The sequence below is a fragment of the Chelon labrosus genome (assembly GCF_963514085.1).
Source record: "Chelon labrosus genome assembly, chromosome: 7".
Taxonomy (NCBI): domain Eukaryota; kingdom Metazoa; phylum Chordata; class Actinopteri; order Mugiliformes; family Mugilidae; genus Chelon; species Chelon labrosus.
The window spans coordinates 26,335,124-26,361,499 of NC_140343.1; positions in this window are offsets into that span (position 1 = coordinate 26,335,124).

Sequence of the window (26,376 nt, forward strand, 5' to 3'; positions counted from 1 at the left end):
CTTTCTACTTAACAGAAAACCAGTCTTGCATATCTACAGAGATTAACCAGTAGGAGGATATGATCCTTCTCTGACTCTCCAAGTGCAATTTCAATTGTTTCTTGTCAATGTGAAGGTGAGATGGAAATGTCCAACATTTCTATGTGTAAAATATGATGTTTTCATAATAACCTGAGAAAAAGTGTCATTTTTTTCTGTTTTCTGCTATTAATGACATTATTATTTATTATTTTGAAAGGAAATGTATTTTTCAGTAGGACGCAATGAATGACCTCCTTACAGATCTGCCCTGTCAGCTGCATTTGGTTTTAAGTAAACCTTTTTATGGCTAAAAAAGGCCCACTGCTTTTTGAATTTGTGTTAATTCAGCAGTTTTGCAGAAAATTGCTAAGGTCGCTCACACCTCAACTTCAGAGAGCTGGAAAAAAAAAAAAGTTACCTTGACATGGCTCCCTAACTTTCTCTGCTGCTTCTTTACTCACTAAAAATGAGGCAAGATGAACATCACTTCAGTGGATGACAACCCACTTAAACACATCAAGGGGGCATCTGTCCATCGGCTTGCAGACAGTACAGACTGCATATGGTAGACAACAGCTCTGCAGGCAAGCTGTCTCTCTCTATTTCAGTGTCTTTGAACAATCAGCACCATACGGGACTCAAGGTTTCATTCTGAACATCTTATTTCAGACTTATCTTTTTCCATTTGTTTTATTTACAAAAACAAGAAATGGTGAATCTCATCTGTGTTTTCTATTAATGCCACTATTAAAGCAATGCAAAAAGAGAAATATGTGCAATAAAGGAGCACGATTTTGCCATCAAGGCTAAGTGGCTGCACTTCAAAAGCCTTTTTTGCGAGACCCTGCAATCAACACATCTGCAGTGGAGGGACAGGATATCATTCAGTATCAGTGACTCAGCTGTTGCCAGATCAGGAACAAATATCAGGTTCAAAGCTGGCTGTCTGATCTGTCTGGTTCTGGAATAAAAACTTAAAGCATCAATTTTCTGTCATTTTTAGCACATGCATGCCTGCTGTAAACATTGAGCACGGCTAATTTTCCTGCCACATCAGACAAATATGAGTTAAAAATATATCTTTTCAATGATCAAAGTCTTATTTAAGCTTTTTACATGCACACATGAAAGAAATATGAGCCAGCTAATTCTTGTCCGGCTCAAGGGCATGCAAAAAGAAAGACGGCAGCGGATGGACACGGCGGAATTTAGAGGAATTTTGATCCTGTGACCTCTCAGTTACTGGACAGTGTCACCATCTGCTCGGCCACCTTGGCCATTTTAATTAAGCCTACATCACATGGCATTACAATATATTACAGGCACTGTAAATTGTTATATTATCAGCTAGTGTTATAGAGTAGAGTGAGTAGAATGACTGCACTAATAAAGTGTAACAGGCGATCAGGGAGAACACTTAACTAAGATTTTATGGGATATCTCAATGTGAGACTCAGGGTGGAGACGTATTTAAAAGATGAGTAGATGCAAGTACTGTATATCACATTTTAGGCCCTGCTAGTCAGCGTGTTGTAATTATGTGTACTACCAACAATGCTCGGTGGTTTTAGAGCTTGACGCAGTTCTCAATATTCTCTCGTGTGATGAGATGGCTTAGATTCTGGGCAGTGATGCCGGTTCGTGCAAGTGACAGTCTGCCAGCAGTTTACCTAAACTGGTTTTCAATTTGTCATAACACCATTTTACGAACAGAGCATTTTGTACCAGTTATTTCTTTAATTAAATCAACCTTTTACAGCCGGCTGTTCTGCCCTCTTGACACCAGCTCTATGTGGAATGTCCATGAACTGCTAGTACTACAATAAGTGACTATGAAAATACAGCTGTAGATAGACAAGACTCGTATCTAAGGAGTTATTCAGAATTATTTAAGTTTAACCCTTTATGTATGGGGCAAGGAACCATATTTGGTAACTTCCACACACATATTAAATTGCATCCTGGTGCCTCTCACAGAGGTCAAAAAGCATGTAGTTTTCATCCAGCTAATGAAGATCAAGGAAATATTCTCAGGTCTGCTAGGTCCACCTCTACATGAACGCATCAGACAACTCACGTAGCATGTGAAGCTATTTGTGTTGTTCACCAATAAAAATAGAAGTTACCGGCACTTTTTAAATAATCTCCGTGGTCTAAAAAATCTAGAGCACAGACATCAGGTTTTAAAGAGGTTTGTTCAAAACCCGAAGGAAATGACTCCAGACTTAACGTGAGCTAGCTTAACTTTATGAGCGCTAGCTAGCAAGATTAGATTGAAAGTCAACTGTTTACTATAAATTAGATTTATTGGCTGATACTTTATTTAATCTTACATACATTTGTCCATTGAAAGCCACGTCTCAACAGCCTTTTGTTTAGTATTCCTGTTTGAACTGGACAGGCTATTTGTCACTAAACCCAATACCCACATTATTATGGTAATTCAAAGAAGGAGTGACACAAAACACATGCTCTTATTTTATGTGTAATATACTACTACATGAAAATGGAAAATTTGGAAAAACATAACAAAAGATAAAAAAGTCCTCTTATGTCCTACAACAACACACTCAAAATTCAGTATTTCAGTGAGTTCCCCATAAAGGGTTAAAGCATGTTTCATTCATTCATCTTCTGTAACCACTTGTCCTGTGTATCTCCAAATGGTTGGGTGCTCAAATTGTTCATTATTTTCAATTTAAATTCAAATTGCCAGATCTTCAGCTAATGTGTCTGAGCACCAGCAACACATTCACTCATCAAAGGAGGATAAATGAAAACACCCTGGCTCAATTTGACTACCTGCTACTGCTGTTGATTACTCGGCTGTTGAACAGGTGTTCGAAAAACTATTAACTCACCACCGTTGGAAGAGGAACGTGTCATTTTAGCAAATGAAATGACATGTTGGGGCAATTACTGGACATTATCATTGTGTCTATGATACACTAGGCGTCAGTTCATACAGCATATTCCATCATTTCGTCATATGTGCACGAAAACTCTTGGCTCTGTTTACTTCCATTATTTGGCTTCTTGCACGGGCAACTGTCTTCTAGGGGTTGAACGACTTCAACTAATCAACTAATCGACTAGTCGATGACGTCATTCATAAAAACACAGTAGAGGGTAATGCTTTGCAACAATGAAATTCTAATATGTGGCTCTCGGCAAAAAACAAAACACGCTCTACAACCACAGCAACAATGTCAACAAATAGAACACAACAGACCTGAACATAAACACATGAGCTTATCAGTGCTGTGTGCTGCAGGTATGTATAGCCTATATAAAGCAGTGCCGTCAGTAGCATTGAATTACTTCACAGTGTGTTGTAAAATAATATAATGTAGCCAGGATAAAATAAATAAATAAAAATGCAGTATAGCTCTGTAGCCTTTTCCGTGTATAGCAGCTAAAGGTCTAATAACTTTAGACAATGAAATTGTTAATTTGTTACCGCAGGTGAAGTTGTTATTGACTGCCGCTGAGAGGATTTGGACCGTTCCTCTGTTAGCATTAGCAGATGACTTTTCAGATGAGTGTGCGTTGCAGTAGAACATTTGTTGTATTTCAGGACTGACTTACATATTCTGCATGTCACCGTAGAATGGGCTTCATCTTTGAGAAGTATATCCAAATACTTGACGAACTGTTGCTAGTTAGCTGCAACGACCCATTGGGCTCCTTACCTGGAGGCGTCCATGTTGTCCATGTTATTGTCATGTGATTGGCACGGCAGTAATGTCTAGTCGACTAATTGGTACAACCCCCACTCTCTTCACATTAAAACAATAACATTCCCATTGCCATATATTTTTCCAATGTTTATCTCATTATCACCTTTTGCCATGTAGCAGCTATCGTGTTGGTCGCTCATGCTGTAGGGAACGGTGGGAGTTGAAAAATGTCTTAATGTCTATTAATTACAGTTTCGTGTTAATCCATCAAAGTCAGCAGAAAGCTGGTAAATGTTAGAAAAGTCTTTTCTTAGAATATCAGCGTTTGATAACGTGGCACACTGGAGGTATTAACCTGCACTGAGTGGAGAATTAATCCCGAAATGCTTGGTGAAGACAACACCAATGAGGATTTAGGTGTGTAATACTCCATCACACAGATGCTTTAACCCAGGATGATTAATTCTATAGTGTTTTGCTTTGGCATGCAACGGTGTGCTGCTGCAGCCTGTGATGGAGGCATGAGGAGAATCAGTGACCAAAAGCTTGTCACTTGAGAATCACGGTGCATACATTTACTTCCTCACAAATCTAACAGAAATAATGTGCTTATGCAGTAAACACACAGAGACACAAGAAAAACCCACCCTCAGGCAGTGACTGACCGCATCTTTTTGAGAGGAAAGGAAATTATCTCACCATTCTCGCCAATAATTGCACATCCTGGCACAAACAAGATAGCTGTTGAACAATGCTAATTCTTCACATTGTGCATTCCATTACAGGAGAAGTGACAGCTCTTTAATATTACGATAACAGCAAAAAAAAAAAAGAAAAAAAAAAGAGGCGTTTCATTCAACAAACCGAGCAGCACCAGCGCTTGCAGAGAAAGCAATTTGCATGCTGAATTTTCCCAGTGAAACGCCCGCAGTGTTTTTAATCACTCGACATTAACAAATCTTTTAATTACCATTTGTCAACAACTGTGTTCAGAATAATTTCCACTGCTTAATACTGGGGGTTTAAGGATGGTTCTGTAATTTCTATTAGCGCTCTTTTATTTCTTTTGAGGTGGTGAAGAGGCACCCTCCTGATAAGTGATTCTCTCAGAAAATGGAAGATGATTTTGAAAACGGAAAATGGTGCCAAGAGAAGAAACCTTCACAAAGAAACCTGTCAAGAGAAAAGACATGCAGTCACTGAAATGTCCATAACATCTGACTTCCAGTGAGCTGTGTATAAATATTAAGTGTGTAAAGCCAACATCACTCTGACAATAAGACTAAAACAGTCACCAATTAACAATGCACAGGACATACTAACTCATCCAAGCACTGAAGTGTTTTTAGTATATTTATGATATATCCTATAATGAATTATGCATTATAAAACATCCTTCAGAATGAACCTGAAAGGCCCATCGCTAAAGAGTTACTTCAGAGGCTTCTTGGTCAAATTTCCCCTCACTTTCATGTACACAAACCTGGCATCCGCAGTGGTTCAAGCACATCTGAGTTTCATCAGACCTGCTGAGGTTCACTCTCAAGACAATCCAAGAGCAGAGTGAGTCAGACCGGAATGGAGGGAAAGTGATGTGGAGGGGAAAGGAAAAAAACAGAGAGGAGGGCCTCATCTCTCAGAAAAATAAATTATAAGTCTCTCTCTCTTTCTCTCTCTCTTTCTCTCTCTCTCTCTCTAGCTTCTCCGTCAATCCCCCCTGGTGGCGTACATCAGTGCGGCTGTAGTGGATTGCAGGAAAGCTACACACCACTTCAGTGGGAGTGAGAGCTGAAGGCCAAGGATGCTCCCAACGCTCGCGCTGTCAAAGAGAAAGAATACAACAGAGTATTCATTTTGACATGCAGATGAATGTGCATGCAGTGTCTTGTTACGTCAATGACAGTGATGAGTAAGTGACTGTACGTGAATGCAGAATGTAAACAGGCAAATAGCAAAATGTTAACCTCCTATTGTCTTTATTTACTTCAAAAATGTAAAAGTGTACCCACAGACTTCTTCTAGTTCATGATACCCCATTGTTTTGCCGTTGGATGGCTGCAAGGGGGTAAAAAAGAGAGAACGAACAGAGCAGAAAAACTGGAGACATGGTCTTGTCTATTTCCTTTCTCTCCCTATTCTCCCAAATAGAAATAAAAAAAAGTAAATGCATGAATAAATAATTGAACTCTCCCTTACCCGGTAGGGGTAAATCTCATATAATACGGCGGCTCTGGAGCATTCACAGGGCTGGAAAAGGACAGCAATTTCGCTTGGGGTCCGAGATAAGACGGGCTGAATACTCCCTTGAATACACCGTTAATCATCACAAGGAATTCTCAATTGCCTCTCCGTCGCCGACACTGACGCAGCTCCTTCACCGTTGGAGTCAAAGGCAGTGTGTTGAGGAGTTAAAAAGCATTCCAGGATTCACGAAGCTTTGGGGGGCCACAGAAAAGTGAAGCTCGCCATAAAGCAACAATTCCCTTTTATTTTCTTCCAGAGTGAGATATTCAAAAGAGATGGCCTCTCTTATAAACCGACTGCTCTTCTAAAAGTAGTGAATACGTGTGCCGCTATTGAAGGTATTAGTCATTTAGAGGTGTTTACGGTGTTTGAAGATATGATCTGTATGGAAGAAATATTGTCAGCTCTTTTTGCGAATGTGGATGAGCTCCAAAGTAAAATGCTCATACTTGTAATTCTTTGAGATTTTCTGTGTGTAGAATACCTGATCGGCTCATTTTATATTGGTAGTATTATCATGCTTTCGTCTACTCCTGCCTCGACAGTGCACTTTTCTCCCGGAAGGCATCATCTTCCATTTACATAGTATCGTGGTTAACGTCATCAATAAGATGACTACATACAGTATATTGCTTCATCATTAAATTCAAGGCTATGCAAGCATTTTCCAACAAAGGTGTGGGAAGTACAACATTATCTGCCACTGTTAGAGCTGCCTTCAAGTGGAACCGTAAGCTATGGAGATAGAAAGCTGTGCGCACAAAAGCTTGCCGTTCAAGTGGTAACATCAGTTGTAAGTCATAAGACCATCTGCTACGCAACTGTTGCTATTTTGAAGCCATCGAGGAGGACAGTTACCAAACTAATGATGAGGTGACTTAATGTAGGAAATGCAAAGGCGTAATGGAAGAATGAGGGTGTGGGAATATCAGCATTTATGAAAGAAAACTCCATCCAACTCAGTTATAATATATTAACTTACCATCTGCCTCTGCCATTTCTTGGGACCTCACCAACAATTTCCACTTACAAGGTTGTTAATACCAACAAGGGGTCATTTATCTGGACTTGTCTTGTGAACATGGTAAACACAACCCTATTTGAAGGCAACACCCACAACAATGAAGAACCTAAGTTAGCGGGTTAAGTGGGGTTCATGCCTCTGCGGAACTAGACGCTGTAACCTACACAAATAGCCTACGGCGGTGGAAGCCATTTATACTTGTGCGCTGGTCAGTCAGTCGGCGCTGTGTCTTTTTTGTCAGTTGGGTTAATTTTTGTTTCTACTTCCTGCTTCACTTCAACAATGGCGACTGAAAGTTTAGCCGAAATTTCACCAAAGTACAGTCATTCAAATGCTTGTACCTCCAAACCTCCTCAGTCAATCGTTCTTCCATGTGTTCCATCTTTACTGAACCAAAACAATCAAATTGCCTAGATGGAGGAGCAGCCGGAAATACTAAAGCGGAAATACGCTGCTACCAAACTCACAGCTCTTGCGTTCTGCGTTGCCGTGACACGTAGTTACATTTCTGGGGAGGTGAACGTCAGGCTACGGCGTTAAAATTGTGTTGGTAGCATTTTTGAAAATAACTAAAGTCCATGAAGAAGATATATGGCTTTTGTTTGGATGTGTGTTTGCAATGATTCAGCCTTGATTCAGACGGACTCTAAACCTCTGAAAAGGCTTAACAATTGAACTTTTGTTCAGGCTGACGTTGCCGTCCTTTTATCCCTAGACTGACCTTCTAAGAGGCTCCACACCTGTAGTTTTTTTGATACCCATAATACTTGCACTTCGCGTTTCTCTTGTCTCATCGGTTTACAATCTGTGACTAAATGCCTGAAAAAACCAGCTCAGTGGTTAAAATAATTTTCTTCTGCCTTATTGTTTAGCACAAACTCACTTCGGTTTCTCTGGATCCAAAATGCTGAGGGAAGAGAAGAACAGCATGTTCGAGCCCAAACGCCCCGTCCCCTCCCACCCGAAAAATGACAGGCACATTTCAATCCTGCGAGTGAGAGAAGCTCGGTGATCGACTGGCAGGAGATTCTGGCAGTCGATCAGGACCTGCCATTCGGATATTTTCACATAGAGAGGGAGCTGCTGCTTCCCACCCAGGCCCACGTCACATCTGCTGAGGACCTACTCCTGACTAAGTGAACTGACAGCAGCCCCCCCCAATCTGACTAAGTGCCAACACAACCCTGTCAATGAATATTTAGAAAGTGGTTACCAATATGAGGGGCACACCACCATGATAAGGTATAGTAGTGGCAATGACACTACTGTAATATTCACCAACAGTACCAGGACCAAAGTTAGCTTAGTAAGTTTGTGTGTATGTTTTGAATGTTCAATACTTAAGTATAAGATTAAAATTAATATTAAATACTTTGCTCTTTCTCTTCACAAGTGTAAATCACTATCTAGTCATTCAGTGATGCATTAAAGTTTGTTCAACAGAAGGTTTCACTGACACATACAGTAACAGGCTGGCAGCTATGTTGAATGTCACTATCCTGCATTATGCATCACTACTGCAGTGCGTAACCACATATTGACCAGTGTTACCCTCCTATTTCCTTCAAACTATCAAATCATCCTACTAAATACAATTTTAAATGTTTCATGTGTTTTTTTTTAAAACTGATCTCAGTTCAGAAAAGCTCGTCTGTGATTTTCTTTTTCTCATGATGCTGCATAGAGCTCATGTCATGAAGCATTCTGCTGGATCTTTTCCTCGCTTCTACTTGCCACTGTGTTTAAATCGCTTTATCCTAAATTTCAAAATCACTAACCTGTCATCTGTTTGCCCGCATTCTCTGAACCACTGATCCATTAGTGTCCTCGAAGAAGTATGTCCTTTCACGTATGTGCGCAACATGCGTGAGCTGGCCATTGGTGAAGTGTTTGAGGGGTTGGTTTAGGTGTAATCTTTGGCTGCAGACACAGATGAAATGAGGTGACGTCACAGTCAGCCTTGGTTGTCAGTAGTTATTTGATGTCAGTTTGTTGTATCCATACTTTTAAAGACCTTTTATTTTGTAGCCCTCCTCCCAATCTCCACTTCTTCCTGGGGGTCTCAACTGTCAGCGTATTATCCCAGCCTAACCCTAACCCTAACCCTATTAATGGGGGCCTTTGCGTCCTATGGGTTGAGGGGAGGGGCCTCTGTGGATCATCTCACAGATACTTGATCAGTTTGGATGTTTTTTTAGTTGTTGTTGAGTGTCATTGCCATGGACATGTCTAAGTAACATCCACATAAATGCCAGGTCCTAATGTTTCCCAGCAGAATGTTGCATTGTCCCAGGATACTCAATGTTATTTACTTAACCTGTCAGTGGTTTTAATGTTGTGGCTGATTGGTGTATAGCTCATAAACTCTCATTATTTCAATAAAAGTTGTTCTTTACTGCCAAGTGATCTCTCCTTATTACAATGAAACTTTATTATAGTAGCACTAAATGATAATTACTGCAAACCAAACTGCTACATTTGTAATAACTAGCCACATGAGTAGTATTTTCATATTCATAACATTTGTCCTCCAAAGAAAATCAAACATCTTACAACTGGACCAATAAAAGTCCACGGTCCAGACAAGCCCATTGTCTTATGTCTTATTACTTGTGAAAATATCAATTCTGATGTCTGACATACATTACCACATACATTTAATATTCAACATGCCTTCCAGTTGCACACATACATGAAGGGCATGCGTCTTTTACTTTTATCTGCCCTGCATGTGCGCACACAAACATCCAAACACACATAAGCCTTGCCCTACATATTGAGTTTTTTGATGCGTTCAGTCTTTCTTTTTTTGTCCTTTGCTCTCGATAAAGCACTTTGTGACAAACCATATATTTTTAAAAACATTTTATAAATAAACCAGGGCTGGCTACGACTGGAGAGTTACAGAGGGCAGCAAACAAGTTTACGAGAAGCATCTTGTCACGCCTTGTTAACTCAAAGACCGCTAACATTCACACAATCTTTCATGACGACAGATCATCTGACATAGTCTAACAGTGTTAAACTCTCAGCTTTATGTGACTTTCAGCCTGTCCATATAATGCATCACTTTCAGTCAGCTGTTTATAAATGGCGTAGTTTAGAGAGATTTTTTTATTTATTGTTCGACACAAGTACTACAACTCAATGGGGCTTGAGGATTTTTCCCTGAAATACTGTATGCACCACAGACAGCGAGGTAGGAAACACAAGGACAAGAGAGTGTGGATAGAGTAGAAAGACTTCAAGAGACAGAGGCAAGATGGAATAAGTGAGGAGCAAATGTGATGGAGGACTGGAGGAAGATTAGGAGGGTCCAAAATTGAGGAGAAAATGAAGGGCTGAAGGCGAAGAAAGGAGGCGGAAGTAGGTAGAGAGGAGGCCGGTAAAAGATGAAATGGAGAGAGCAGAGAGGGAAAATCTCAAAGCAATCTCAGGGAGAAAGGGTTTTGATTAAAGGAGAGATCAGTCAGGAGCTTCATCTAGCGCAGGCATCACAACATGTCAAAGTGTGATCCAAAACATTTCTCTAAAATGTCAAACTACACTTCAGCAGCTGGGTGATGCCTGCATCGCTAGGAGATGTAATCACTACAAAAACAGAGGCTTTGCAAAGTGTTTTTTAAACAAACCAATGTCAGCAGGAGTCAGACAGATGTGAAGCTATTATAAATTTAGGCTTTTACAGTGAGAATAAGATATGGCAAGGCACTGTGGGGAACTGTGATAAAAATCTCTAAATTCAACAGTTAAACTGCAGTAGCAATTTTCCAATCAATAGTACAGAATGTATCCTGACATTTCAGCAGGGAATCTGGCAACATTAGAAGTCATTTTCTATCATGTGACTGAAGGATTTTCCATTTATGTTGTAGAGATGCGATTTATGGCTCTTTGAAAGGACCCGGATCTTGTGAATCTGTTCCTTCCAAAGAGCCGTTCAAAAGACTGCATCATTTTGCTATTCATTTATTTTTAAGATGCCAGCCTGGGAGTAACTCATTTTATCTGGGAAATAATCACTGGGAGGAATGATAGGGTAAGATTTGGATCAGAATCCTTCAAACTTAGACATCCCACCAATATACATATATTTTACTGGTAGATATCTGAGTTTGAATTGTTGATTGTAGGTAGACACTTTATTTATCCAATGGGAAATTCGATAAAAGCCTTCCCCGTCCCCTTCCTGACACCGATGCGTACTGAGGCACTCATGTAAAGTAAGTGTGGAAAATTCAGATGGCGTCATGTGATATTTGCATATCACATAAGCACCAGTGGAAAGAAGGAGCTTGTGTGTCTGTTTGAAATGCAACAACAACATGGCTCGCAACCTCAGTTCCCATCATTCGTTTTAAAGAGCCGGTCAACAGATTTGGGTCGTTTGTGAACATCACAACTCTATTAAGTTGCTGCACAGTCTTTTTTTCCTCTGTGCGCCAGAGGCAAAGAGTGCAAAGTTGAGCCATAAGACCAGCATTAATTATAAATATGCAAGCTCCAGTACAATGGAATATGATCTTTTAATTTGATATGTAAATATGGTCCTAACCTAGTTCCATGATAATATTTCTTAACACTGTATCAAGAAACACGGTAACTCAACTACTAGCCATATTTAGTGAGCCCAGTTTTCACAAGATAGAGAGCTTGCCTGCCGTTTAGCAGAAACTTTCCATTTAGGCTGCTCAGACAGCTGGATTATTACATAAAAGACATTTGCGTGGTGAAGCTGCAGCTATCAACTTACAAAGGAATTGTTCTGTTTTTGTCTCCTTTGCTACAGTCTTGCTATTGATCACATTTCTCGTACAAGCTGCCCTGCTGTTGCCCTTTGGTCTCAAATCCACTCGCAGTCACGCACACACTGTACTCTGTAATGTCTTTTTGCTCCTTTTTTTCCTCCTGCTCGTGTCTATACTCACATGCTTTGTTCTACTGAAAGCACTTTGTGTTGACACTGCTTGTAACACATTTGACTTGTAGAGGTACGCGAGTTTCGGTTTTAGGGGTACATGTTGCATAAGGCAAAACAAGCCTTGCTTGCAAGGTTTATACCCGCTCTCTGCCGCGCAGCTGCGACAGTAGAGTAATAGACCCCTGCAAGAGCAGCCTCACCAACCTGGAATTGCTTTCTTTGGTTTATTTTACTTCATTGCAGCAGGAGTATATTGACTCCTAGAAACAATGTGAACAACATTAATATACTGCATTTCTCTAACTGGGTTGTAGCAAAGCACACTGTGTTTAGAATGTAAACCAGAACAGTGCTATGTGATCAGTTTTTTACAGGTACCATAAACTACAGCACTGACTGCCTTGCTCAATGGCATTTTTTATTTAGCTGTTGATTTTTTCATAATTTTGTGTAATAAAATAAGCACAGAGTGAAGTGTCTATTACGCCAACTTCATCTTTAAGTGAGAGAAGCTCCAGCAGTGGTTTATAGGAGCTGTTAAAGTTCTTCATGTTGATCAAGAAATGGTGTACACTAATTCAACTAACTACAACAACTTGTAAATCTGAGCTCCATTAATGTAATATGTTTTTTTTTTGTCGATATCTTCCTTCGGTAGTCTCTATGAATAGAAAAAATAGCTGCGAATGAGCATGTGTGTGGTTGACAATTTCTGGAACCAGACTAAGGAGAGCGATTCAAAACCCCTTTGTCAGAAACACTGGGCATACACTGATAAACTCTAGAGCAGTTACACTTTGACGAATGGATTTAATGATACGAAACAAATATTGATTTTGTCTGTGTTCATGTTTGAAACGACACATGGGGGGATATTAATTGCAAACGGCATCCTAAAACTGCATGCAATTTAGAATTCAGCGTGCGTAATTAGTTCCTCTCTGTGTAATTTTTCTCTAATAAAGCCGCATATGCCCCCCTTGAGTCGTTTCCCCCTCCCTCTAATGGTGCCTCTGCCGTCATGAGTCACTGTGTCCATGATCAAAAGCAGCATTTTCTCTGCAGAAATGCATTTGAATATTATACGTAACATCCTCACCCCATTAGGCACTCTCTTCTGAGTACTTTCAGAAAAGGATTGTGTTTGGATTTTTGCACTTTGGTTTTATGACGTTCATTATTGATCTTTTTTTATATATATATAATGGTGTTAGGAGGAACGTGTGTGTTCACTCTTCCCTCTGAGGCAGCAAACATTCCCCGCTCAGACTATTAGACATCGATGCTGTTCAGCTTTGGAAGGGAATCCATCTTATGACTTCTGCTGCTATAGTAACCGTGATCAAATTGTTGTAGTTGCTAAGCTATTCTGTAAAGCATCTAAATGGTGAGTTCTTTGATTTCTCTTCCCCCCGAGACTGTGTCTTTTGTGTTTCATTTTTTTGGTTTGGGACTTTTTCAAATCCGTCGATGGTGTCATTCTAGGAAACCTTAATTTTCTGTTGAGTACAAGCGGTTACAACAGGGTCACTTTCTCCTAGGCAGACCGCCCTGTGCTACAGCTTGCAGGAGATCTGAAAGTGCCATTGCCTGTGAAAGTGAGAGCAGGTTTTTCTCCCCAGAGCCTCCAGTGGAGCCTTTCTTCCTCTTATCATACGTTTCCATCCTAAGACATCCGACACAGCCACAGCTTAATACAGAGGAACATTTTTATTTCCTCCAAGCAACTTGCTTGTGTAAAAGCAAGTGTATACGCGAGAGAGACAAGGAGATAAAGGAGAAGGTGAGAAATAACAAGGTTAATAGTGGGGCTTTTTTTTCTATTTTCTTTTTCTTTTTTTTTTGGCCAGAGGTGTGAGAGCTAGGAGTGTGTCAATGTAAACAACAAAACGCGGTAGTACATGTGGGTGGTCAATTGAGGTGGGACTTCAGGAAAACCGAAGGTACAACATTTCTCCCCCCGGTGCCTGAGCACATCATGCGACTGCGTGACGTGAGGAGCTGTCAGGGAGTGTGTGTTTAAATTTAGCTGGTGTTCAACACACATGCACATAGTTCGTTGAAATAAAGCTACTGGAAGTGGGTACCAAGATTCACCCGATGCTGTCAGTCTCTGGCAGCCCCCTCAGCCCAAATGGAAAAGAAGATACCTCCATATCCCTTCCTGAAATCACACAAAAAGAATGCACAGCCACTAGGATCTCCTCTATTTCATCAGAGGGCAGGAAACGAGAGGACTAATCAGACAAGAAGTGTGTGAGAAAGGAAGGGTAGCAGGCAATCGATCGTAATTAGCGAGTAGTTTACATTGCTGTTTGTTATAATCCTCCTCTATTCCTTCGGCGTGCTGCATGCCATAACAATGCTTCTCGCAAAGAAAACGGGAAGTGGGACAGGATTTAAATATTGTTGTCCTTAAGCAAAGTTAACAGAGGAATATTTGGTCTTTTTCTGTCTCGTATGCAAGGCACTCGCTGCTGTCACCGCCAGCTAAACCGCCCCAATTAAGCTTGATCTTCCTTATTATCTGCTTGCTGTTTGTGTCAGGACAGGCTTCTAATGAACCGCAGAGCAACAACTCCTTGTCCGAGGCGGGGCACGAGAGAAGGGCGAAACGTACAAATGAAGTACACGTGGTGTACACTTGATGTTACAGATATACACCAGCGGAGGAGGAGGTGGAACATGAGTCAGCACACCCACATCAAAGGGTGAACAAGTATGACTTGTTCTGTGTAGGAAGTGACAGCCAAGCTCTTAGAGACGAACAACTGCACGTCTTGTAGATGTTAAAGAACCGGTGTATGGGATTTAAGGGGATCTATTAGCCGAATGCGCAGAATGACAATTGCCTCAGAATGAGCTCTTCGTATCTATGGACTGGGACTAGGGATCGTCTTCTTCAGTGGAGCCCACCTTGTTGTGCCGCCATGTTTGTACAGTAGCCTGTACAGACAACTGAAACACTGGCTCTAGAGAGGACCTGGGACATTTATATAACGAAGTGGTGGCCACCATCGGTTTGAGATTTATTGAATTGGAAGAACTCTAAAACCTCACTTTTAGCTGTTACCAAATCCTTTGCACTTGTGAATGACGACTTTTTTAAGTAAACGGGGGTCAAGTAAGCTTGAGAATGAATATTTTGGGGGTCAGGCTCTGATGAGAAGCAAAGTCATAGAGCGGAGTTCCAGGTCAAAGTAGCAGATAGGGACAATACCTGCAGGAGTCTAGACTTTGGTGTTAGCGGAGGAGATAGGTTGATGGAGACTACAGTCCATTGCAATTAATTTAAAGAATGGTGACTTTTGACTACTTGTCTCAGAGAACATGGCCAAGGTTAGTGACACTGAAATTAAGAATTAAGTGATTTTGACAGTGTGAGAAAGTGGAAGTAATGGAAAGGCACGGAGCTGCAGAAATAGCCCAAACTGAACATAGAGGGATAGAGATACAACATAAAACTTTTATGGAACTTTCCCCTAAGGTTCAATAATATTATTACTCAGCTAAAATCTACTCAAGTTTTCAACATTCACAGGCAACTTAGCTGGCAACATCGCCAATCACAACTTAAAAAAAAAGACATCTTTACACAACTCCGCGGTTCCTGCAAACACCTGCGCGTTCCAGTCCAGTCTAATCTGTTGCCACCTATAACAAGAGTAGCAGCAGCAACACTTGAGGACATGCATTTTCACCTCTGACACGCACAGACCACTTTCGCAACCTACACACAGACAGTGTGAACATTAGTCTGGACCGACAACGTAGGGCGATTAAGTTCCGTCTTTGATACTGAGTATTTGAACAGAAAACTTTCTGACTGTACTGTACGACAGTATGTACAGATTTGTTGTTTATTTTTTTTTCTTCTAGTGAAAAGTCTATACTATAAAAACTATAAATCTGGCATGTTGCTTTAATTAAACAGGAAAAAAAATGGCCACACACACACATTAAAATTGCATTTACTGGCCTTTTTCTGTAAATATTCTGTTCACCTACTCTTTAAACTACATGCTGTTTACATTATCATGTCCATCTTGATGATATTTTTGTTTGAAATTTGATGTAAGCATTATTTTTTTTAAACCATTAATGAAATCTGATCACATTCATTTGTAGTAATAGTATAGTAGGCCCAGTGGGGAACCACTTGCTAATCTCGACTGTGTAGCTCTGTACCGCAGTGACAGATCTGAGACTTTTTTTCCCATTGTTAACAGCTGAATTGTAAGTCACAGCACAAGGCAGAGTATGAATGACCCCCCTTTATACCACGTTGGCCGTGATGAAACCTCCCTATTGGGCTTTGTTATAAAGCCTGTGCAATAAGATGTGAAGTGCTCATAATGGCAACATCTAGTTTTTCACCTTTTTGTTTGACTATTCAGTAAAACAAGGGATAGAGAAGTAAAAGTTAAGCAGAGGAGAGCAAAAAAAGGCAGTAAAAGTTTAATAATAATATGACAATAGAAATTCATAGATAGTAATGTAGGGGCAATTTTTTTTACAAATCAATTCATGAGTCATTTCATTTATTTAACTTGTCCATCTCCTCCCATTAAGGTTCATTTCAGTCAGTTTCTCTACATCTAGAGTGGCTCTGCACCCCTAGGTGGAGTTCGTTGATGCCTGTCATACCTTTGGCAGCACAGTCTGTCCTCAAACCTAGCCACCAAACACATATGAACTTATGTCAAAATAACACAAGAAAATATTTTACATAAAACAAGACTAGATTTAGAGACAGATCAATGGTAAAGGGCATTTTTTTGACTGCACAACGACAGAGTACAGTTGGCCAGGTTATTGGGAAACAGCATTTCAGGCCATGGGAGTCCCAGGGGTGATCATTATTGCACAGATAACCTCGGCAGCCTCCCCTTCCTCTGATGTGACACCAGGTAGGATTATCTCTCCTCACACTGTAACTGTATAATGGTGTCTGCAGGTCTATCTGAGCAGATTACATCCAGTGCAGTGAATCCCCCATTTGAAAGGCTGACCGTGATTCTCTTGCTGATTTAGTGAGGGGGTCATAGCTTTGATTACAAAAGCGGCGTAGCAAAAGATCTGTACGGTAAATATGTACTGTACCTCTGGGAGCAACAAAAGAGTATTGTGGTACATCTCAGAAACCACCCATTCTGAGGTCCAAATGAGCACAGAAATTAATACAAGAGAGCAGCAAGATGGCAGATGACACCTCTATGCCATCTGCAGTTTCACGCTAACCCTGAAAGGGCCCCACATTCCTGGTAGCATCACACCGATTTGTATCATTGGCAGCTTTGTTTGGGAACAGCACCACATGTGTCATGACGACCAATATTGCTCCCAAGGGAAGAACACAGTCAGATTGAAGCACGGTTTATGCCTCTGTGGGACATAGACGGGATAGCCTATGCCTGTAGCCAACGCCGGTGCGAGCCATTTATTCTTGTGCCTTTGTGAAAACACCACCCAAGTGCTAGTTGGCGCTGTGGCGTTTTTTGCCTGTCGGATTAATTTTCTGTTTCTACTTCCTGCTTTACTTTCAACAGTGGCAACTGAGACTTTCGCCAAAGACAAGTCATACAAATGCTTGTATTTCTGAACCTCCCCAGTTACCCTTTCGTCAATGTGTTCAGTCGGTATTGAACAATCAGTTTGAAAATTGCAGAGATGGAGAAGGAGACAGAAACACTGAAGCGGACAAATCACAGCTCTTGCGGTCTGCGACGCTGTGGCACGTTGTTATGTTTCTGGGTAGGCGCACGTCAGACTACGTGGAGTAAAAATACAGGAAGTTTCATTAACATATACACACACACTCACACACACCACACACCTGTACGACCTGGACTTCTTACTTTCTCATGCAAAGCTTCAGTTCCTCTTGGACAAGGTTTGCTGCAGATAACCATTCAAAACACAAGACGGGGAATCATAATTGTATATTATATATTCATACCACTACTTCCAGCTTCAGAAAGATGGGGGCCAAATAGTGGTTATTTTCTTGAAGTTGCTTTGCTTCAGGATAAAAGGAAGCACAAATAAGAAGTGAATACTGAAGAATGTATACAAGTCAGTCGGTCACCATGTTAGCAGCTGCTTAAAAAAGTCACATTGGACCATATTAGTCCACACTAAAGGGAGTTACTCTCTCCCAATGAAAACACTGCTTGTGAACTACTTGAAACCTTTGTTAGCTTTGTTAGCAGCGCAGGCTTCTCTTCAATTACTTACTAACAACACAAAAACATAATAAGTGACCAACATTAAAACATCCAAACATTTTTGATTAGACCCCCAAAATAAAGTAACAAACTTGTAAATTGGCAAAAACCGTCCTCTTTAATTTTAAAACTTCTTCTGCTATCCCAGTCCAAACAAACAGTACCTTGTGAGATAAGTAGTTGAACAGAAAATAATTTTAATGTTTATCACAAGTTGACTCTGTGTCCTGTTCAGAGTTGTATTTAGTTGTAACATAATCTAACCGAGGGTGAAATGTTAATTATTATTTTTTTCTGCCCTGAACAGGCTGCCTGTCACAGCCCGCCTGGAGGAGACTCACAAGTCCTGCTTGGTGTGGCATATCAAAGGGTGTTGGGACAGAAGTGGTGATAAATCCTGTGTCCTCTCAGAAGGCGCTAATAATTCAAGATGATGTGGCCAAATGTCACAGGACACATTTCCTGTCCCCCGCAAAGACAGAACCTCTCAAGGCCATGATAAATGTCTCTGACTTCTATCGTTTCTTTTCAGAATCTCCATGAAATCTTAAAGCATTATCCTGTCGCTGCGGAGATGTCACTGCCCTCACCATCATTTTGAAAGGAGATTGACACCACTTGTGCAGGCATGAATGATTGTGTGTGCTGCAAGTATTTTTGTGTGTGTGTGTGTGTTTTGTCTGGGGGTAGTTTGCAGTTTGGAGGACCAGATGGGAGGGTTTTATAATGTCAGAAGCATTCACATCATGTTGGGCAACTTGGCAGTAAAAACTTCTTCTCAGATACTCTTCCTGTGATCATGAGGACCTCTTCACACTGGCAGTATAGCATGTAGTAAAAGAAACCCATCTGCTGCCTGAATGGCATTATGACAATATTTATTGTTAGCAGCATTACATTTACATTCTATACAGAGTTTGCTAAAGTTCACTCAAGTTTGTACCCGCTGACCTACCCTCCAAGTTCTGCCTTGGCTTCAAAGTGAGATTAAACAATTGCACACATGTACATACACAATTTTAAAGAGAACTTTCTAATAAAAGTACAATTATGAAATGTTCTTTGTCAAACCACATCTTACTCCAGTTTATGTACCAGTAAGTGTGTCAGATCAATATATCTATGCATCACCTTGCATTAACCGTTGAGTTGTTCCTGACTTGGCAACCCCCTCCTTCCAATGACCAGCCCTCTGACTGAGCCAAATCTACATTAGTTGCAGTCCAACCATCTCTGTAGCCTCTCCGCACCTCTCTACTGTCTCGTGCTCCAGACATAAATGCTTCCTCTTTAAAGGTTTCCAGACAAAATCAATACCCAGAGGGAGTGTTGGCAAAAACAGAATCCAGATTTCCATCACCTCTGCCTTTTCTTATCCCCACAGCTAAAGCCATCAAAGCCTAGGCCAATACACTACAATCAGACAGGCAGACAAAGTCATCACTGTGTATCTGAAGGATAGATCCCTTATCTACACGCTGGTCTGACTGGGGTTCAGTTTGAACAAGGCGTGATGGCTCACACCTTAAGTCATTCAGAATTGAACTGCACACATAAGGCGATTGACATCGAGCTTAATGTATGTTTTTGATATTTTATAAGGTCACTCAGCAAGATGGGCTGTTCATGTGTTACATCAGAGAAAGATCCAAAACCTTGAATACAATACTGCAAAAGCTTTAAGGTACAGATACACCAAACTGGTGTCTCCTGGCAATGATGTACAACTGTGACATTGCTTCATGCTGCCTGTGTCTTCGCCAAAAGGCTGAACATGGAAACACTGCAAAGACTACAATTGAACTGAGAAACTGGAAGAGCTACTATTGATGGAGGCTTGGAAGATCTGTTGGATTGAAGATTTGAATGTAAAGATTAGATTTAAAAGAGAAGAGCCTTTAATGTGTGTAATCATGACTTTGCTCATTTTTGACATTTCTCTCCTCGTGCACTTGTTGGGTGAGCCCATCCGGGGGGGGGGGGGGGGGGGGGGCCTGGTCTGGTCTGGTCTAGGTGGGTGGTACATGTCTAAGTGACATCCACATGAATGCCAGGTCCAAAAGTTTTCCAGCAGAACATTGAGTGGCACAAGACGGTCAATGTTATTTCCTTCTCATGTCAGTAGTTTTAATGTTGAGGCTGATCAGTGTATATTGCATTGTTTTCCATTAACAGTGAAGGAACTGCATAATAGCCCTGCCCTTTTATTCTGTAAAGAATAGGGAAGAATTAAAAAATGTTCTAGCAGCTGTCTCTTTCCAATGCCTCATACAACACATACAGTGGTGCAACACAATTAACGAGAGCTGAGTGTGTCTGTGTGTGTGTGCAACTGTTGACGAGAGTTGAAGGGCAACAGCAGTGATGTTGGGGTAAATTGAGACGGTGTGCGGAGAGTGTTGTTGACAGTGCTGTAAACAGCGACCAGGTGGAACAGTACTCTTCAAGCGACTGCCTATCATAAACAGATGGGCACAGTTTATGGCTGTTACACCTCTTTGTTGAGTGAAGATATAATTACTGATTAGACAGGCTGAGGTAATTTTAGTACTACCAACAGTCTATGTTTTTTCATTTGGAAAGATCCCCTCTTAAGCTCAATAGGTTGATGTGAGAATTATCTGTATTTGTCCTTGTAGCAGGCATCAACAGGCTCCTTTTAGAATAAGGTCATGTTTGCACTGAGAAAATGTCCTTACTGTAAATATATACCTAATATCAGTATTTATTACAAACCTGATGTCAATGCAGCTTGGTAGGTAAACCATTAATTTGACAACTGGGTATGTTTTGTGATCACCATGTGGAGAATTATAATATTAGCGGGTTATTACTGCACAACACTGCCTTCATTATAACTCTCCAGGGTGTCCGCTTAATTCCTGGGACTATTGGAAACACTTGCAACATAATTCACTGCATGTTCAATCTTTTCTTTCCCAATAAATGACCAAATACACAATATCCCACAGAGCTCGAATTTGATTAGATTAAATATTGCCACTGCGTACAGCATGAGGACATGCACCACAAAATGCAATTGGGCGTCTAAACAGTGCAGATAGCTAGTGCAAAATGAACTGAATAGGATACAAGCTATGACTATTGTATGTCTATGACTAAATGTTCCTATGATGTCATTCAGAGCAGGCAAAAGATGCAAAACCATTCAAGCCTTCAAGTTATGAATATTATTATTTAACATATAGATTTTCAGTGGCACATCCCTTTAAATGTAAATGGGTACGTACAGTATACCTCTTTCTGTCTTTATGCGCACAGCATGCACAGTTGTGGTGTTCAATAGAGCGTCATGTGTCACAACAAAGATAGTTCTACACATGTAGCAGTATTATGTGGGGATTCAGTTTGACTGGTGTACTGTATGAGAAATTTGTCCTACAGTGTGACTGTCAGATGTTTGTATAGAAAAGTATCCATCAACGTTTCCTTCTCAAGCACACCCATGGCTTGCATTCTGATAATGCCTCAATTTCTGGCTCGTTTCTCTCGTGTCAAAACATTGCGTGGCTGGAAATATGAGCTAAAAGGAGGCCTTCAGCTCATCACCATCATCCTTCAAGCTTTTGTGCTTTTCCGAGTGTCTTCAATGTTCATCAGTGAGAGCAGAGACGGCTGGGGCTGTACTCCTATTCATGAGTCGTTTCTCCCATGTCTCAACAACAAAGCGCGGCATAAAAAAAAGAAAGGAAAATAAACCGCAGGAGCTGCCAAAGCACCAAGTGAAAGGTGGTGAGAAGTGCCTTGGCAAGCTGGAGAATTTGTTTAGTCTTCCTCAACTGTGGATGGTAAGAAAAAAAGTTGCATATACTATTTTTTTCTTTATGTTTGCCTTTGGTTTCTGTCTCTCCTCCTCCTCCTCCTCCTCCTTCATCGCCCTCCCACACTCTATGCCGTGGTCCATTAGGCTGTCTGTCCACAGCCAGAAGTGACTTTGACATTTGCTGAAACACCCAGTGGAGTGTTCAGGCTTGAAAGGATATCCAATGCTTTGACCCAAAACCACTCGTTTCTTTTTCTTCTCCCTTTCCTTTCCATCAAAAACTCCTTTGTGACATTGTGCACAGGCATGTTGGCTCTCAGACCAAAGCCTGAATATATTTAAACTCTCACCAATGAAAGACACCCCCCCTCTCCACCACCACCACCATTACCGCTGCTCACATGACACACACACACACACACACATTCATGCACACACACATCACATTGAGATGCAAAACACACAGATACACAAAACATAAAAATGCCCAGTGTGGTACCACTACAGTCCTGCACTTTCAATAAGACTTCAATATTTTATGAGCGCACCACAGACAAGATAGCTGAGGGGAATCCTCTAGTGGTGAATTCTCATTTAGAACATGAAAACAATCACATAACCTTTTTATCCATACAAAACAGAAAATAATGATTCAAATTCAACTTAATATGATCTAAACCTATCCTATCATTAGTATCTTAGTATCAAATCACGATACCAGAGTATCCACAAGTTTAGCCGTAGGTATGGCAATAGTTCAAACATGAACATTTGCGCTTACTGTATGTTTCATTAAATTCTTATTTATTATAGAAATTAGTTTTCAAGTGACTCATTATGACAACACATTGTTTTTCTCTTCAGAAATGAAGCTTAGGCAAAAGTTAAAATGTAGGAAAATCTGTTCGATTACAATTTGTTTCCTTTCCTTGTTTCCTGTTTTCCATTTTCCTGCGCTGTCAAAATCAGTACATGCTCAGTTTCTACACCAGTGATAACATTATGACCACCTTCCTAATATTGTGTAGGTCTCCCTTGTGCCTCCAAAACAGTTCTGACTCGTCAGAGAATGGACACGGGTCTTCTGAGGGTGTCGTGTTGTGTCTGGCAACAGAATGTTGTTAGTGGGGGCCTTTGGGTCTTATGAGTTGAGGGGAGGGGCCTCTGTGGACCAGGCTTGTTCCAGTGCATCCCACAGATACGTAATCAGTTTGGGATGTAGGGAAATTGGAGGCTAGGTCAACACCTTGTGCTGTTTTTCATGAACCATCTTTTTGTGTATGTGTCTGTGTCAGGCTGCATCCTGCTGGGGATGGCTGCTGTCATCAAGGAGTGTTATTGCTATAGGATGGGGGTGCCTGGTCTGGTCTAGATGGGTGGTACATGTTTAAGTCACTTCCACGCGAATGCCAGGTCCAGCAGAACACTGAATTGTCACCAGATGGTCAATGTTATTTACTTCTGGCATGTGCCACAGGATTCCAGGGGGTCCTGTACTGTCTACCTTCATTGCTTGGGATTCAGCTCTATGCCACCATTGCTCTTTGGAGCCAACAGTTATCTTCTATGTTAATGTTTCGTCAATAAATGTTCATTCTCCACCCATTTGATCTCTGTTTATTGAAATGACAGTTGATTAATTATTTGAAGTACTGAGCAAATGACTACATTTTAAAAATAAGGGTTCTTCAAATTAAACCAGGCTGGTTGCCAAAGTGGCAAAGAGACAAACAACAGAAAAATACTGGCTTCTAACAACCACTCAGTGGTTAGTGTTGATTTCCCACTCGAGCAGTTACAGTTTTTATTTTTTTCACTTAATGACTTAAAGCAGAGCGGGCTAAAATGACCTGGCATGATGTCCACTCCACGCAAATGTCCCGACTGACCATCAAGGCAAAGATGGTGTGGTACAAATGTACGTTTAAGGTGGAACCCCCTTGAGATCATTCTTCACCCTCTATGAGACAAGCTCAGCCATCTCTGCCCATCCATTATAAATGGAGTGTAGCGTCACCCGTATGCCTCATCCTTCTCTCTGGGCAGTCAGCGTGAAATATTCACCTGTTCCACTCCTTCAAGAGAGTGGGGGATTAATGGAAATAGAGGAGCTTAGGGAGCTCCACTGTCTCCAGTTCCCATGAAAAAAAGGGGGCTGAAACGCTGACGCCAACTTGCATCAGCAAAGACACCCCCATCCCACCAATATATAGCCTATACACACCACGCGCAGTCAGGGAGATCTTTTAAGGGTCGCGTCTTTTAGACAGCGCCCAACACAAAAATAATGCACACAAATCCTTCACTGCAAAGCACGTCACTCTTTAAACTGCTGGTGCTTGCATTGGATTACCAAACATGTAAAGTCTTCAAATTTAGTTATCAAAAATAAAAATGTCTATAGTACAAGCGGTTACAGAAAATGAATGAATGAAGATAAGCATCAAACTGATGGCGTAACTTAAAGAAATAGTAATTTACTCTGTTGAAATGCAGCAGGAAAGTGGACCAAAAGAGTGCCTCTTTGTTTTTGGATGTATATATTTTTCTTCAGCTTGTTTCCCAGAAAAGCGACAATTTACAGCTTATACCAGATGATGTGTTGCACCACCTGAAAGCCCTCTGTTCTGTCATTTTTATGAAGATCTTTCCCACTTTAATTAGCACCTGTAAAGAGTGCTGCCATGCACTGAACATCTGTTGCGCATTGGGTAAAGTGTGACATTCACACATCCATTTGTTGGTGCTTTCACTCATGATACTCTGGATTAAAGTGGCATTTCACCTATGTCTGAATTCCCGATACATCTTCAGAGTGCCATTATGGTGTTTGCCTTTATTTTTGCTTAGTTTTATTATTCGGCTGAAAGGCGTCTGCTATAAAAGATGAGCACGGCTCTGTGTCAAAGTGCGAGGTAGAGGGTGACACATTGGGTAATAACGGAGAAACGGGGCGACAGATTCCCGCAGGGGACCAAATGTTCCTGGTGCCCTTTGCCCCATGTACATCATCAGCTCCATAAGCACTATTTATACACTTCACCTCTGGAAACTGCCAGCTCTGAGATGATATATCGATTCAACAGATATATATTTTTTTTCCATGTTTGCTCCAACTGCTGCAAGCATGTTGGTTAAAACTGCACCTAGAAAACTAACACACATTTCGAAAAGTGATCCCCGAACCTGGTCAGCATGTCTTTGCATGTCGGATAGAGAAACTGGACGTGGATGAGTGAGGGAGCAGAGCGAGGGGGCAGAGGGAGGAGAGATCAATAAAGGTGTGGAACACATTAAATCACAATGCTGAGTGTTAAGGCTGACTCATTGATTTTCAGCAGTAACCTATTCACAGAACGGTGAATGCCGGACAAACTTAACAACAACCGAGCTTCAGTCCGGCTACCTCGCGCTCACACCTCATTAAATCTCAAGCGATCTCCGAGGAGGGAGATGGGAATGGCTGGGATATGTGAGAACCGTGTTATTGTACATTAAAAGAGGCCAGGAAATAGTGGAACCGAGAAATAGCCTACATTAGTCCACAGACTAGAGCTGAACACTAACCATAGGAGAGGCAGTAAACATAAGATGTGAATAACCCATTTATCAAATGGGAGACTACTAGGAACCAGTGTGCAGGTACACATTATGGGCTACGGGTCATTTAGAGATATTCACATCTCTCTGTTAGTGAGATCCACTGTAATTTTGAAGCACTGGGCCCCCTTCAATCATAGCACTCTCACCAATGAGCAGCCCATTTCTACTTACTTCAAATGATTCACATTTCCACCATCTTACCTATAGGTGCTATACCTATTTTCACAGATACCTACATATAAATTATCATCAAAGACATTATAGGTACTCCGTTGCAGTGTCAAAGACAAATATTTCACTGTCTTACAAATAGAATTTACCAGAAATAAGAAATCCAGCTAAAGCAGAATGTTGGAACTGTGAGAGCATAGTAAACCTGCTACTACATGAGAATTATTTGGGCTGCTGTTTTATACACATTTGTCTTTGGATCAGTGTCTTGGATGAGACTTGCGTCAGGGACACAGTTTTTCTCATCTATCCTTCCTGAGTCAGTCCATTGAACGCTTGAGTACCATGGAGCGTTTTTCAGAGTGCATGCTGTGATCCAAGCATTCCTCCCAGTTTTCAGTCAGTTCATTCAAGGGGGGGGGAAGCAAGAGTCGGTATTGCTTGCGCTCACATATGGGCAGAGATTACACTGTGAAGCAGGAGCCGTCTGCTCCCCCCCAGAGGCTTGGTCTCTCAATGGTACATGTAGAGAGGATGAATTAGATGCCCAGGAGTATCTGCAGGCTCTCGGTCTCTTCACAGTATAGTGTTAATAGAAGCTCAAACTGTGAGCCCAGACCATGCAAGATCTGTAGCACGGTGGAGGATGAGTCACACGGAGAGCACCATCCCACCTCAGAGGTTAAAATCTGCCCGTACAA